A 17530-nucleotide genomic window follows, 5' to 3' on the forward strand; every position below is an offset into this window, starting at 1 on the left:
CAAACAGAGCTTTAGAGACTGGATATGTGAAGTGACAGCGACAGCAAAATGGTAGCTCTTGTTACGGAGTGGCCCAAAGGACTGCAGAAAGACTTATAGCATGAGCCACACTGGCTTGAACTTGGCAGCTCTTACAGGCTTAAGTACTTGCCACGGGAAGATGTTTTACAAGACAGAAGTTAATCAAACAATTTCTCAAGATTGCACTTCTTGATTTGGGATGTCATTGACATAATATGTTGCGTGAGGCTTTGCTATATATAAATTAGAGGAATTATTTTAAAATCGAACCATATTTCTTCATTTAAATCAACACACAACTGTATTGCTGTTGTTATGATTTACTTAGTCTAGATAATAGGAGAAACAAGACATAGATGTCACATTATACAGCAGCTACTGTTTTCAACTCGATGGGAGAAAGTGAATTAAGCTGCTACTGAAATGTGCCCTGCAGGTCAATTTGAATCCGACGAGAGTGCTATAAAGTGGTTTATTGTGGCGGGGGGAAGCCATTGTTAAATTGCCTGGAGGATTGTCTCAAACTGACCATGATGAGGGAAGCGGTGAGGTTGCTGTGCCCTCTATTCTGATGGTACAAGCAACCCACTTGGCCGTCCAGTGGTACTGGGTGCGGGAAGAGCGAAAGGATGGGAATTATTAAAGGTGAATTTCAAAGAAAAATAATATTTCATAAAGTATTTTTAGAATGGGGAAGGACGATCAGATACGATTCTTTGAAGGAAAAAAAATGAGATGGAGGAGGCAGGAGAGGACATTGCAAATTACTATTTTCTTTGCATGTCGAGGCCCTGTCTGGGCCAAAAGAGCATTGCAGGTGAGGGGACGTGGTGCTACCAGGAGGGGCGAGTTAAGACTGAGCATCTGCGAAGGAAATGGGCTTTTATCTCTTTTCTGTTTTCATCACATGATATTTGACTTCCATGTATAATTCATGTTTTATGTAAAGGAAATATTTGTTGAAGATTCAACCTGTCCTTAGGTTGTCAGTTAGCCAGTTACAACTTCCCACTGAGCGAGCACTAGGGGAGAGCCTGTGTTTCCTACTGGTTCCAGCACAAACAGGAGGCAAGCTACACTGGACATTCCCCAACTATAACAGCATACGTTTAAGGAACTTACTTTCAGTTTCAAGATCTGCTGCAAAAAAAGCATACCATCTGCTGGAAATAAACAAAGTGGTAGGCAGATACTCTCATAAGCAAACTTGTCTGGGAAAAAATTAATTGTTCCCTGTGGACATGGACCTGCAGATGCCAATAGCACTGGTAGGGAGGAAAGATCACCTTTTACAATGCAAAGACATAATTTATTCCATTCCTAGCCCACAGGAAGTCAAGTCCAGGGCATATTCTTCATGTCTTTATTTTTTGAAAATAATTTCTATGAAAAACAAATGAAACAAAGATTTAAAACATCTGAAAACACTTTCCATCTTTTGAATTGACCTTCCACTTTTTTTTTTTTTTAATTGAAAATGTCTTTTTCATAACTGTCATTGCAGAGGGCAGGAATTGTGAAAGTCAAACAAGAAAAGTTCCCAGAAACAAAGCTAGACCTGTTTTTTCGGGACCCAGTTCCAGACTATATCTACCTCAGGTCATGTTGCCAATACACTAGCATCCTTACCACAGAAAGCGTGCACCAAACAAGAAGTTCTTGTCAGAGCCTACTCAGGGATCCATCACTGCAGAACTCCCTCGGCACCTGCCCCACTTGCCATTGCTGTGCGATTAGCAGGAGCCTCAGAAGCCATTCTTCACTGCTATGGCTAATACCCTCTGAATACTGGGAAGGGAGAAAACAAGGAGAGTGGAGAGGAAGATTTGTATATTAATTTTCAGCTAATAGAGTATGGAGGGTTTTCATTTTCTTTGCAATCAAGAATAGGAGAGTTATGAAGAGATTCAGGACTGTGTAAACTCTGTGCAGGGGTAGCTCTGCAAATTGTCCATAAAGGGCAGAGTTTGAAGGAAATCACTTCCTCCAACAGGGCTTCTTTCCTTACGGATTTTGAATTCTGGCCATGGAATATGTGCACAATTTTTAAAAAGTGCTTTATTTCATCATGATTTCCAAACCTTTATAGTAAACCAATTGTCCATTCTATCTTGATCCTACTCCTCACCCCAAATTTGATTGGGTTTAATGTTAAAATTCCACGATTTTTTAATGGACTGCACATGACAGAGACTTGAGCTATTTTTCATACATCAGCCAGTCCAGAGTGTGGATTTATCTCTACTCCTTGGGATCTCTGCTAAGTCACCTGAGCTGCATTTCTTTGCCACACTGTCTTTGAGGCATCTACCTTCAAAATACCTGGAGACAGTAAAGGTAAAAATTTGGAGAATGGCAGTGCTGTGGGACTTTTCCTTATGGCAAAGCACTGTGGAAGAGGTACTCCTTTTATTTCCACATATTTACAACTTTTTTTCCACATAAGCAAACTTGTCTGTGCTACTTTGGATGTCTTGGAACATGTCCTTGTGTCCTTCACCTGTTTTGGCTGCAGTACAAGTTTTGTTTCTCTGGCATGCAATTCTGGATTTTCTTGATAGAACTAACACTTCTGTCAATGAAACAGAGAAATTTGTAAAGTTTGGTAATTGGCCAAGCATAAAATAGGCATTTCAGAAGAGATTAGGGGAGGTAATGAATCAATGAGGCTACTGACTATTTAGAGTCAGACATGGGTAGAAATTAAAAGGAAAGGTGTGGGGGGGTTTAATTGTGGTTTTCTGGTTACACTAGATTTCTCAAGGATGATTAGAGAGCCTTAAAACATGCAGCCTTAAAAAGCAGAATATCATGGCCCTGCCACTGCCATCTTGGGTTAATTCTTTGGAGTTCAAGGTGCGGCTAATTCAGCTAACAGGGAAAATACTGTGGGCTGTGCTCCTTGTGACCTCTAACTGTGAACTAGACCCCAGAACTCAGCACCAGACTCCCACCACTCCAGAATATCCATACTGAGCAAAACCCCCTCCCTCTTTAAAACTTCAGCTGATCTGTCCTGCATGCTGATCATCATGCCAGGTACAGTGGTTTATAGACTTCTGGGGGTTTAATCAAGTAGTCTGTAAAAATCAGCTGGAAACAACATATGCTTTACCCTGATTAAAATGCTTGAGACAGTAGCATTAGCTGTAAATGACACTATGTAACAGCAATTACATATTATTGGTTAGATCTTCTGCTAATGTAAATTCAAATGACTCTGTTTGAGGCCATGTTTCTCTAAGTCACTCTGTAAAGATTTCAAGTAAGAGAGATCAATTTTAATTAAGCACATGTTTTAGAGATCATATAAAAGTGGAGAGAAAAAAATCATATTTTTTTTTTGCTAGCAGGTTATTGAACATATTGTAGAAGATTAAGGTTCTGCATTTGTTAATTAGGCTTTTTTATGATGTTACAGAATTTGGAATTAACAAAGATCAAGAAAAAGCTAATTTTTATCTGAGAAAAGTTACAAGAATAAAAAATCAAAGGTATATATTAAATTCAGAGACAGAGATAAAGCTACATTTGTTCGATGATAACTGTTACAGCAAATAACTTTCTGTGAAATAATTTGTTGTCTAAATTTGCTAACATAAAACAGTTTAACTAAACTATACTTTGAGCAGACAGTAGAAATATTCAGATGGAAAAACAGTAGTTCTAGACTGGCTCAGCAGTTTGGTATAATTGTGAGTTTTATCATGTATCATTTTTTTATCTGATGTAGTTATTCCATCCAAAAACCTGATTCTTCCTTTCCTGACTAGAGCATAGTATGACTCCAAAAAATCACTGAGAAGAAAAAAAAAAGAGACTCCCATTGTGTAAAATACATTTTCAAAGAAAAAGAAGAAAAAAAACCAACCAGAAACCATAAACTAGCCACCTACAGCATGCAAATGGCAGCAGGTTGAGCAGTTGCCTCTCTTTCTGTATGGCCACGTCCTTGAGTCCTTCAATATTTGTGTGCCCGTGGGAATGGATCATCCCAGGTTTCTCTCTCTGTGGGTTTATCAATGACCTTGGCACCTCAACGGGCTTCCAATGGCTTGGAAGGGGATGGGGTGAAGCATGTCTTCTGGCATGGCCTTGTCTTCCCTTCTCGCCTCAAGTGTCTCATGTCAGCCTACCACAACTGCCCTACAAAGGTCAGCTCAGAAGTCCCTGGGCCCCCTGTATCTTTCTTGTGCTTTCTGGATCATGTCCATGGCCAGAGGTTTTTGTGGGCAATAGTTAAAGTGTAGGGTAGGGTGCTTGCTTGTGGAGGAGGACCTTTCATTATTAGTCTTCTGTACTATGTTACAAAATCTGGAATTAGTGAATATCAAGAGAAAGGCAATTTTTAATGAAGGGAAGTTGCAAGAATGAAAAAAAAATCCACGGTATACAAGTTTAATGTACATCCTCCAGATAGAAGTGGAAGAGCAATTTCAACACACTTTGATTCATCAGGTTTTTAATTGCTGCTGTAATCATTAGACATTATATCTATGGCCATACTGAACAGCCTGGTCACTAAAGGTCACTAGGTTAAGGCAATGTTTTGTACCATGTTGTGAGGAAGGCTGTGTTTATTTTAGTGTTAGTAGATATGCTCCTGTTGCTATATTTTGATTTAAAATTTGTCGTATCTTTTTCTCAGGAGACCTGAAACAGAGATACAGAGATACTGTATGCGATGACAGGCCAAATTTGCCTCTTCGTTATAAATAATCACTGTAAGAAAATTAAGGTGCAAAACCATGCCTGCTATAATTGTTGCATACTTATTAGAAGCTTCCCCTTTCCAGATTCTCTGGGTATTTGTTGCCCATGATAATGTGAATACTTAAGGGGAAAGTGTAATTAGCGACTGTGTAGTTCATTCAGTAAACATTTCTGAGCTGTTTGATGTGACTGAACTGAGCATCACATATAATTTTACACTTTTATCCTACCAGGCAACTGACAGGTCTCTAATCTCAGTCTCAAAGCTTTCACTCTGCTTGAACTTTGCTTCATAGAGGTCATTTTCCAACCACTTGGGAGCAGGAGCCACGTCCGTTAAATCCCACAGAGTCGATAGATGCGATAATAGCTTTAGGCACATTTTCTTAGAACTCGGGGGAAAAGACAATTTCAATAAATGTAAAGCTATACTATCTACAATCCACAGAATATGTAAGCAAATCTCATAGGAGCACATCTTTCTTTTACCTTCTGGCAAGAATCTCTTTAATAATAACATGTATTTGTTTGTTTTCAATATCAACACTTGATAAGGGCAGAAGAGTCACGCACGATGCTTTAAGAAGAGAATAAAGAGGAGAATGCATGAGGTGAAATGACCAGCAAAATATTCCCTCAGGTTTGGATTTTACAGACTATTAAATAGTCTAATACATATTTCTACCCTCAGAGAAAGGCAGATGGTAATAGGGTGTGCACATGGTGGTCTGATCATCATATTGCAAATACGAAGGCAAGTGTTAGCTCAATATACAAATTATCGGTAGGAGAAAAGTAGAGACCAAGCATCTACAAATACATGCTGCTAGCATGCTAAATAGGCTTGTAGACATAACACTTTGATATATTTTACATGGTATAGATCACAGCTCATCAAAACAAGCTTGCAGTTTGTATCTGTCAAGATAATTAACAGACAATTCCTCTGTAGCAGATGTCTGAGATAAGTAGGAAGGACAGTTCTTCCCTTGACATGGCATCAAAGGAGAAACAACTAATATTATAATAAAATAATGTGAGTTAGTTCAGTTAGATTGTAGCTGCCTAACATAAAAATCACACACACACACCCCCCAAGGAAAAAAACAAACAATCCCTGCTTGACTGTCAAACTCTCATACTGAGATTGAAAATAAACTTTCCAATTCTTTCAACATTTTTGCTATTGTCTTTGATTTTTTTTTCTTGATATATTTGTGGTGCAAAGGAATAAATCTTGAAAGTAAAGTATCCCCTCCAGCAAAATATTTTACTCCATTTGCCTTGGAGAATTCCGCTGCAGGGGAGAGAAAAGGAAGAGAAAAAAAGCCTCGCAGAGTAGCTGGAACAGCTTCAAATTCAATAGCCTATGAGATTTTCCTTTAAATGATCTTTCTAAATATAACAGTTCAATAGGTCAGTGGTCAATATGAATGTTATCTGCAAGCTGGAGCTATTAATTTCTGCAACACTGTTCCAGATGCCAAATGTTAGCCTAATGTTTTATATGCCAGCTTTCTCACACATACGCTTAAATGAACATTAGGCAAAAACAACTGAGCAAGTGGTGCTGGTGCTCCCATATTAAAAAGGAAAATAGCTGCTAGATCACAATACAGAATTTTAAAATGGTTTTTCTTTTCTTCAAAAAGTCCTTTGAAGAATAGTCAGCCTGAATGGAAGAATGTTTCCGATGGTGGGGTGAGAATTTGTACAGCTTCTCGACAAAGATGAGAGAAACAACACAGAAAATAATGCTTTAGAATAATTCAACTCCATTCAAAACTCATCGTAAGACATGGCAAATGTACCGAGTGTCTGTACGGTCACAAAAGGTTGAAAGCTCGTAGCAAATAAATTTTGAAATGGAAAGTGTGTTAGGTCCTGGGAGAAGAACATGAGTTAGGAGCTGAGCCTGGCTGCAGAGGAGCTCTGCTCCGCTCCGGGCTCCCAGGGTCCGGCTGGGCCTGATGCAGGGGCTGCAGTGGGGCTGCAACCCGGCGCACAGCATGGACCACGAGACCTGTCGGTGGCAGAAAAGGGAGGTGAGCTCCTTTCCTGACCTTGAGATGTGTCGGGCACGGGGGAGGACGTAGGGCACAGCATTTGCAAGGCTGGGCAGTGCACCCCTGCCCCTATCTGTGCACGCTGATTTTGGAATGTAGCAGCCTACATGTGCTGCAGCATCTGCGAGTGACACAGGTAACAGAGCTGAGCCACCTGCCACATCACATTTTCCCACCATTGACGTTTAGGCTGTGGGCTACTGCCCTGCTAGGTCCTGCTTTAAAACACATTTTAAGATACTTGGCCTCCCTTCTTATTTCTGCCCACCGCACTGAGCACCCTGTTCTGTGCACAGTTCACGCTCCCTAGGAGGAGTTACCTGAGGTCTCTCTTTGTCCTGAGACTAGTGTTTGCTCTTGCAAGTTCGTCTATGACTGTCCAATAACTAGAGGCCACGGAGAGTCGTGCCGCTCGTTACAGGCTTGATCGCAACATGGAAAGGCTAAACGTGGCAGTCGGTGCGTACAGCCCGCTGTGTCACTGGGTTATTTTGCACTGTCAGATGCATTGCGTGGGAATCTACAGAAGCCAGTCTGCAGTTTTTGTCTTGTAAACAGCACAAAGAGACTTTTTTATTTTCTCCCACATCTCTAAGCAAGAAAAGTCAATCGCGTCCTTCAGAAATTCACTGAGTTGTGGTTATCTGAGTGCAAGGTGCTAACCTGTTGAGCCATGTGCTTGAAATTAATGCTTCCTTGGGGAAACAAGGCTGGACAGCTAGTTCTGAGATATGATTTGGCTCGACACCCTTACTTTATGTGTCTCAGCGGTGCTGCAAGAACCCACAGAAAACTTCTGGGAGAAAACATCAGAGAATTGCTATGGGCAGAGGGAAAACACTGTCAAAGAAACCAATTAAGAAGAGGGAAAGAGCTCAAAAGGTTTGCTCCCTGTTGTACTGAAGCGGGTTATTCTGTTTCAAATCACGGCTGCTGAGCTGATTTTTCTATTACAATATTTGTGGTTGCAGTCAGGCCAGAAGTGCATATTCGCACTCAGAGGACCTTATTCTTGTCTTTATTTTTGTCTTTTGAGTGACAACTTTATTTAAGCAAACTGCCACCTCTACATCATTACCCTGGATCTGTTTTCTTCTACTCAAGCTAGTTCCTTGGCCAGTTTCTTTGCCATTTCCTCTCATGCATTTTGTCATCACCTCTGGTTCAAAGATTTACAATGACTTCTATTTCCTCTCACCAGTGCCTCCTGTTTCAGTTCCTATAAGCAAGTCAGGTCAGCCTGAGTTGCCTATAGCAGCCTGTCAGTCAGGTCTACTCACTTCACCCAGCTTTGATCGGGTTTTCTCTAGGTCCTCTCACGCAAGCTATGTCTAAACCTAGGAGATAATATTCTTCCTGATGTTATAAGCTGGGGTCTTTCCTTCACTCATTCACCTACCTAGATTTAGTTCTCGTTGGGGTTCTCTCTATCTGCCAGTTCGACGGCCTTCTTTTCTAGCTACCTGTGCTCCTACCTTTTATGCATACAAACTGTGAGAGCACTGTCATAGAAATGCCTTCACCTTACACACCAGGTTTTAATGTGCTGTACGGAATAGTGCAAGCCAGTCAAAAGCTGATTTGTTAAGTTTGTTATTTACTTAAGCAATTCTCATGTCTGGAAAATTTAGTGTGGGTGATTTATTTATTAATATCACTTTGCTGATACATATTTAGAATTTATTTTTCTCACAATATATCCCATGTATGAATAATAAATATAACTGAAATAATAACAGATTTACTGTTTTTATGATCAGTTTATGTCCCCATGTGATTCTAATAAGAAGAACCCAGGTTGGGAAAGAAGCCATGAAGTTTTATTATGTCTGTACTCTAATCCTAATCCTTCAATGCAAAGTGAAATCCATCTATGCCAGGAAATATCATATGGAAACCAGAGACCTTCAAGTTTTTCCTGCTGCTGTCCCAAATGGAGGTATATATGTGAACACTGCTGAGCTCAGAATTATGGTCCATGACCAGAAGTAACATTTGCAGTGCCAGAGGACCTTATTCATTACAGAGGCGGGTTTAACATGTTTATGCTTTCCTTGAACGTATGATTGACGATGGCTCCCAAGGATTGCACAGGCACTCAAGGATTGCTGGGAAGCAAAACTCTCTTTTGTTTTAGCCAAATTCTCCCTAGCAGAGAAAGAGTGAAGAAAGATATTTTGTTGGTCCTGTGCTGCTCATCATTTCTCCCAGGCATTTTTCATTTATGGGGCCCATTGAGTTTCTGGTAACTTGTTCTTGTGGATCGGTACAAAAAGGTCTCTGTATAACTTGGAGTCTGGGAGAAAAGTTTTCTTTTTAGAGCTTACATTCTTTAAAAAGTAAGACATGCTAATTATTTCTATAGCAAAATTTAATAGTGTCCTGTTTGCAGCTAGGCTAGAGTTAATTTTCTTTCTATTAGCTGGTATAGTGTTATGTTTTGGATTTAGTATGAGAATAATGTTGATAACACACTGATATTTTTAGTTGTTGCTAAGTAATGTTTAGACTAAGTCCAGGATTTTTCAGCTTCTCATGCCCAGCCAGCAGGAAGGCTGGAGGGGCTCAAGAAGTTGGGAGGGGACACAGCCAGGGCAGCTGACCCAAACTGGCCAAAGGGGTATTCCATACCATGTGATGTCATGTCCAGTATATAAACTGGGGGGAGTTGGCTGGGAGCAGTGTGGATTGCTGCTCAGGAACTAACTGGGCATTGGTCGGCAAGTGGTGAGCAATTGCATTGTGCATCACTTGTTTTGTATATTCCAATACTTTTGTTATTATTATTGTATTTTTTTTTCTTCCTTTCTGTCCTATTAAACTGTCTTTATCTCTACCCATGAGTTTTAGGGTTTTTTGATTTTCTCCCCCATCCTACTGAGTGGGGGCATTGAGTGAGTGACTGTGTGATGCTTAGTTGCTGGCTGGGGTTAAACCATGACAAACAGTCTTTTTGGACTTGTTGCACTGCATTAGATAAGCAACCTTCTTACACAAAAGAGTGTCTAACCAGTAATTTATGTAGTAGAATATGCTGATGTTCTAAAAGCTTGTTTCCAAAATAAGTTTAAACAAAATCCTTATTTAATATGAGACCACTAATAAAATTGAAGCATTGGATGCAATTAGTGAAATCACTGAATTATCAAATTCTACTCCATTTTAAGTTGATCAGCTCCTTGAAATGGCCACAGATACACTTTTATATCTGCAAATCTAAAATTACCTCAGGGAAAAGCTTTTTCTCTCTTAAAAGCTAGACAGAAAAAAGGAGTTGAAAAATGTAAAAATGGTTTCTGTAGCATAAAAGCTGAGAGACAAATCTACAAATGGGATCAATCTGCCTCACTCCTGCTGCCTTAATCCAGCACCTCAAGAATCAATGTCTCAAGTCAATCCTTCCAGATGAGGTGCTGATTGAGTTCCAGGCGCTTCCAGTGGTAGGAGGAAGGTTGCTTTTGAAAATAAAGGACCAGTCTCCTCAGAGAAGTAACTTTATTTTATGTAAAATGCTAAAAGAGCCATTTTCTGCCATGGCAGAATGTGGATGACTGGGTGTCTCTTCGCAGTGCGGGATGGAGCTCAGAATCGTCACCTCCTCAGCCAAATCTTCCTGCCTTTAGTCATGCAAAATTGTTGATGGTTTCGTGAGAGAATTGTGAGTAAAGGGCAAAGTTGAGCAATGTGTCTCTGTTTTCTGTCCTGTCATTTCTGGTTAATCTGACTCTCTTATAAGGGAAACATTACAGAAGGGGATATTAGTAAGGCTGGTCTCCTAGTAGGAAAGAAAGCAAAAAATCCCAAGAGAAGAAGAGAAATCTATTTGGTACACCTACTTCTAAAATATCCATGTCAGGGATTTAACAAGAGGGAACACTTCTTCCTGATTCATTAAAGCTGTATCTTTCTGGCCATAAACAGCCATATATTGCTGGTAAACAGCCCTTTGGAAGGTACGTGATCATCCTGCAGTTTTTCTTTTCTGTGGGTTGTGCAGATCTATCTTGTGCTAGAGTACATTCCCCAGGGACCATGGACTGTGAATATCACCTGAAAAATACTTGCATCTACAGTGAAACCACTGGGGCCACAGAAATGCTGTGGTTCTGCTATAGTAACTATCTCTTAGCACTTTTGCAAGAAAAGCTGCATTTAAATATCTTTCCTTAGAAGAAGTTTGGAAGGCCAGTAGTCATATTTTCTGATGGAACTAAAACCAGATTTAGCTGAAGCATTTTGATCTCTTTCTAGGGTGGGGCAGGCTTGCAATGGAGAATGAATCATTAAAAATGTATTTCATCTGCAGAATAATCTTCAGGTATCTGTAAAGATCAGAGATGTCAATGTGATTTTGAGATGCGAATTTGTGTGGTCTCTGTGGAAAGGGTGGGTAGATGGTGTTTGTGTAGACTACACAAAATAGTTGGGGTTTACTATTTAACACTAGCAGATTGTGCTAGATATGCTAGGAAGGTAATCTTTATGTTAGCAAAAAGATTGTGCTAGATATGCTAGGAAGGTAATCTTTATGTTAGCAAAACACAGAGCTATTTTAGCACTGTACCACTCCTCAGGTATCACATCCTGCCTTCCCAGCAGACCAAAAGAGACCAAACAAGGAAGACCAGGATGGCAGAAAAGTTGCCTTTTTGTGCCGCTCTCCCCTGCTGACAAGGAAGATTCTCAGCTGTCACTGATCCACTGCTGTTAGCAATTATTTGCAAAATGCAATAGCCAGCTGGTTGCTTTTTTCCTTTCTACACATGATTTGGGGAAAAAGAGTCAAGTCTATCCCCTGCCCTTACCTGCACATTTCTTCCCAGTGTGGACAGGGTACCTCAAAACTCAGCATGGCTGAGGAAGCCTTTGGATGTCTGTATAAGGCTCTACAGAGCAATTTCTTTCATTAGCATGCCTGAAAGTAAACCAAAGGAAATCCATCCAGAGCTTTCCCCAATCCTGCTCAAAGAGCACAAAGCCTTCAAAAACCCCTATGGTTGAAAAAATGTTATGGTGGTTGCCAAGTCAGGCACTAAGAAGTTAGTAAATATTAAAATGGAGTCTTCTGTAATACAGCTCTTTCATGCATGTAACCTGGGACTTAGCTTTCAACTGAATAAACACCAATTGAGAATGCAAAATGTTATTATTATCTTTATCTCATTATAGTAATATGTTGCTCAAGAAGTTTTCATCATGCAATGAGTGGGATATACTGTGCTTTGGGACACACGGAAAATGTGACAAGGAGGATCTTGGCCAGAGGTCCCTTGGTTCACTTCAGGCAGAAGTTGTACCAGTGCTTTGAAGCTCTCTGAAGTTACAGGAATGCTCACTGCAGGAAAAAACAGGGAGAAAATCAAGAAAGCTTTCTTCAGAGCAAGGTTTGAATGCTTTTTGGTGATTGTTTAATATTATATAATGCTTTATAATAGTTCTGTAATAGTTCTGTATGATGTGAATCAAGTGCCTGAACAGAGCCACATTATATCATTCTAGATGACCCAACTGGACAGATCGATGTGAGGCTGGTAGAGATGACCCAGGACAGATGAGAGCTCTGAGCCCCTCTGCAACAACAGGACAAAAGGGATGTCCCACATAGCCCAAGTGACACTCAATATCTCTGTTTACACATCTCATTGTTACTCTGTTGATTAGTGTTCCACTTCATGAAAGGAATATGTGAATGGAAAATGTTGCTATGAACAATTTAATTTTTTTTCTTTTTAAGGAGAGCTGTTAATTATGGGATTGAGTTTTCATGAGGAAAGGACTGACTTTATCAGTCTGAATACACCTAGAGGTCTTAAACCAAGCCCTTAAATATGGGCTGCTCTTATTCACTGCAAAGAAGATTGACATAATGTCTTCCTTTACCTTTGTTTGCCCTCACTGTAATCCAAGCTGTGGTTTCAAGAGGAATCAGCTTGATAACTTGTAGATACATACACACTCTACCCATCAAACTGTCCCCACTAACTAGTGACAGACTGGTCACCATGGCAGAATAAATTAGTTTATGTTTATACCCACTTTACCTTGCTCTTGGTTATGGTGATCCATGGATAATATTAGAATTTTCTGTTCTCTTTTTAAAGGTGATAATTTATGCTAACATGGACAGCAAAACAATGCAAAGTGTTTTTTTTATGTTATGTGTTAAAATGCATATTTGACTTTAATTTTGTAAGCTTAGTAGCTGAAGGTTTTAACTAACTTCCAAACCTAGACAAAGATATTTCAGGCCTTCTTTGATGTTAGGATTTGTTAAATTGTTTTGTTGAGATAACAGCTTCCTATCATAGTTTACACTTCCAGACTACCCAAAATACTGGAAAATAGGGTGCAAGGCCAGGAGGATGATTCCCCACTTTTCTAGTAACAGAACTGAGGAAACAATCGCATTTTCTATGCTGATACCTATGTTTTCACATGAATTCCTGCACTAATTTTCTGTTTTCTCACAAGCAAAGAGTTTAATGTGGTTCACATAAAATCTAACACATTTAGATGAGCCACATAGCATTTCCAGCCATTTCATTTTCCTTTGAGTCAGGTTTCAGATCAATTTCACTAGCACCAGGCAAGTTGGGAAGAGTATATCCTTTGAGAACTGGAAAACATTGATTTATTTTACATGTCCAATTAGTTCCATAAATTAAGCAACTGTGTTCAGGTATGTAATACACCACTGCCCCTTTCAAAGCTGAGGAACCTCTAAAAAGCTTGTAAGAACAAGACCTTCATTTGAAAAAGGGGGCCTGATTTAAAGTGATTAAAAGCCACTGGAAAGATTCCCACTGATGTTGGGGCAAGCTTGTTGCAAAGGATCACATATTTATCTTTCAACAAAAATGAATCCTCGGGGAGGGGGGTTGTTGTTGTTTGGTTTTTTAACTCCACGGAAACATTGCTGGGTTTGTTGGTGTGTTCATTTAAGATGAAGCTGTGACTTGACTCTGTCTCATTAAGTGGCTGAAAAACGTCAACGTCAAACAATTATGCTGTAACGAGGCGGTGTCAGAGGTGCAAAAATGTACTGCACCTTAAACATTCGGGTTTCCCTTTGGGGATGACTTGTGGGGTTTTGTCAATGTAAAAATATTCACCCAGTTGCAGACCAAGCCAATCAGCCTCCTCCTCACGAGGGTGAAGGTTGCCAGGCCAAGCACAAGCAATTAGCTGTGCGGTGCTCACGCGGCAGGCGGCCCTGTCCCCGGCTGATTGCCCTGAGCTCCACTGCTGCTCGTAATGCAAATTGTATCTGGTCCCCCGGTAATCGGGATCAGCTCTGCCTTGTCCGTCCACTCACTGCTCATGCCCCCTCCACACTGCGATAATGGTTTTGGTGGGCAATCAGGGAAGATGCCTTCTTGACTCATCTCTCATAATAGATTGTCCTCCTCAGGCAAAATTGAATAACCCCCGACATGGCCTGGAGGCAAGCAGTACGAATTCAATAAGTCTGCAGGGTCAACGTCCTCTCATTTTTGGCAAGCAAGTAATTATTCTGCACTAACATTCAGTAATGGGAGTAGGAAACTGCTGGAGACACCTTCCTCCGTACCCAGAATAGCCACCTTAATAGGATATTCCTCTAATAAGTAATTCTGTCTCATTCCGATGCCCCTTGCCTTCAGGTTCACTTTTCATGCACATTTCATGTACATATTCTGCAGAGGCTTTTTACTAACAGCATCTGTGGGAAAGTTTAACAACTTCACTGTCTGTTGTTTAATATTTTCCACTTTTATGGGTTACAGTTGTGCTGTCTATTTGCTTTTACTGATTTGTGAAAGATTTATTATAAACCAAATACAGCTGTTCTCTCCTTTCATAAACTGAAACTATTTTGGCAAAACCTATTTTCCACTATGAAAATAAATTTTAAATTGCTTCCCTCACCCAGATTTCCAAGCGTGAGCATCCAGTTGTTATTTAGTGGTGCAGAATAGGTGCCAGGGTGGTTGTAGCCTCACTTAAGGGAAAGCAAATGCCTATGTTTCAAAAATAAACAGCAGAAATGTTTTTTCTCCTTCCACCCCCCTTTTCCCGGGGATTTAATATTATTATCTGCAGATCTCAAGACTTATGAATTATAATATAAATAACTTCTGCAGATTCAAACCATTTTTGCACTCTGATTTTGCATTTATACTGAGGATTGTACACATTTTATTTAGATACTTAACCTTTACCTTAAACTAATATTATTATCAACCTTCTAATATAATTCAATATTTTTTTCCATGGAGCTTAAAATAGCCCTCTGCTTACTTTGAAAGGGCACACATTTCGCTGGGTCAGTTTCCACTGTCAAGATTTGGACCAGTGCAGTATTCCCTGTCATATTGAAAGGGAATATTAAGTTCTAAATTCTTCAAGAATATTTTGCTGTGGATTATAATATCCTTTCCCCTTTCCTAGACTGGAAAAGTTATAATTTTGCATTTTTAAAATGAAGTAAGGAATAGAAGAATAGGGATCCTTCACTAATACTACTGCTTCAGTCTACGTCGTTTGGTATTCTTCTCCTGTTTTGGGTGTGTTTTGTTTGGTATTTTCCTAGAATTAAATGCGTTCTACTGTATGGAAACAATTGCTTTAATCATTGAAAGAAACCTTTATCTCTTCTCTCTTGAGAACAGTGCACATATAGTAATGAAGATCCTTGTATAATGGCAGAATAAGCACTTTCTATGACTGATTGATGATTGATTATTGTAGGGCTGTCTCCCTGTAGCTGCTCATCACGATGCTTTTTGATGAGCAGCATTCATTCCCAACATGAGAAATTTGTTTTGATCTGTACTGGTTCTATTTACTAGCTGGGACAAAACTTAGGCTCATATTGCTCACATGTTCAGCTGCCAGTGTTGATTTAGAGTGCAAGTATAAGAAAATCCTGTGCTAATAATAGACCCAATTTTTTGTGACATACTTGTCATTATTGGTGCTGCTTACCATCTTGCACCAATAGTGACTGTTTTTTCTTTCCTCCATGCTTTTGAAATGCCTTTTGCAATACAGCTTCAACATGATTTAATTTACTGTTGGAATGTTCTCCTTGTTACTGCGTTGACAGCCCCCACATAAGATCCATCTCCACTTATTCGTTTGCCAGCTTGGCTCCATAACGCACGCGGCTTCAGCCTTTGGCTCACCGGGGGATTTTTTTTTTCACTGGTACAAACTTACCTTTTCTAGTGCTCCAGCCAAAGTGCCCAAGATTCATGGTGCTTGCACTAAAAGCTTACAAATGCACATATTTGGACCAGGAAAAGGTTTCTTTGTGTGTGCCACTCCATTGCAAAAGAGGAATGGTTTTCTACAGAGATCTGGACAATTGGGAACCACAAAAAAACAGGGGTGTAATTCATGGAAATAAAATCATGGAATTGTTCTGGACTACTGTGATGACTCTTTTAGATGCAGCTCCATGTGTGTGTCTTGGACCTCTCTTTAGTATGTAATACAAAAGCCATCGATTTTTTAGGCAGAGCAAATCATTGATTTCAAATTCTCCTCAAAAACTGTTGGCACAAGAAGACCTGAAGAAAGAAATACATTTTCCTTAGTATAGAGGTGCTCTAAGAAAGACTGTCGTCATTGTCTGTGGCCAGAAAAACTACGTTTAAAATGTGTCTTTCTGAACGTTTCATGTTGACTTGTGATTTCAACAAAATTATATCAAGTTCTCCACCCTGTACAGAAATATTCTTTTTTTATAGTATAATACACACACATGTATTTTTACACATACAGCTATGTTGGTGCTTTCTTTTAAAGTGTGTTTTGGAGCAAGAGAAAGCTGAAAAAGGTTTGGCAGTTGCAAAACATAGGGATGCTGAACCCAAAGCTTATAAACAGACACTGAACTTACTGCTCTTGCCTTCTTAGGTTTATCTTCTGTGCTTTCTACAGCCTGTTTAACTCATAAGTATATGTACTGTATTTTACCTCAGGCTTTTGAAGGTATTTAGTTTTAAATCAGTTTAAATATGACAGATAAAAATTAGGACCTGATCCTGTAAATCCTTATTTGCTGGACTTGTCTTTACATGCCTAAATTTTCCTGTTGATTAATGAATGTGTGTGCAGTGCTTTGAAATACCTGGATAGTTATTATTGACCTGAAGTGACTACTCATGTGCAGAAAGGTTGCAAGGTCAGCATCTTACATTTTTTTTAAAAAAGAAACTTAAGTTTGAGCACAATGGACTGGGGGTTTTTTGCATGTATTTCACACATGCTGTGCTGAAGAAAAAACTATACTTCACACAGCCTGTGTGTTTTTAGATTTAGTCAGTGCATAAATGTTACTGACAGTAGCAAAATGGTTTTTTTATTTGAATAAAGAATAAAGAAAGTAGGCTTATAAAAACTGTACTTTATCATTTGTTGGCACAAAGTTTCAAGCCTTCTTGTTCCCCTCTCCCAGCTGTGTCTCCTTACTTCTGCTTTTATTTAGTCCAAAATTCCTGCTGCTTCTTAAATGTGTGTTTGTACATCAACTATTAATGTCCTTTGAATTGTTTGGATTTGCTTTTGGTTGTCATATTAATGCTACTGTGAAACATTCCAGTTTTAATCCTAAAGGCGATACATTATTCCAGAAATCTGTTAGTGAGCCTGACTTTTTTTATTTATTTGTTTATTTTCATCTTTTCCTAGCTTTTTTTTACAGTAGCCAAGTATACAAAAACTCAACAGAAGAACAAACCCCC

This window comes from Buteo buteo, chromosome 1, assembly GCF_964188355.1.
Source record: "Buteo buteo chromosome 1, bButBut1.hap1.1, whole genome shotgun sequence".
Taxonomy (NCBI): domain Eukaryota; kingdom Metazoa; phylum Chordata; class Aves; order Accipitriformes; family Accipitridae; genus Buteo; species Buteo buteo.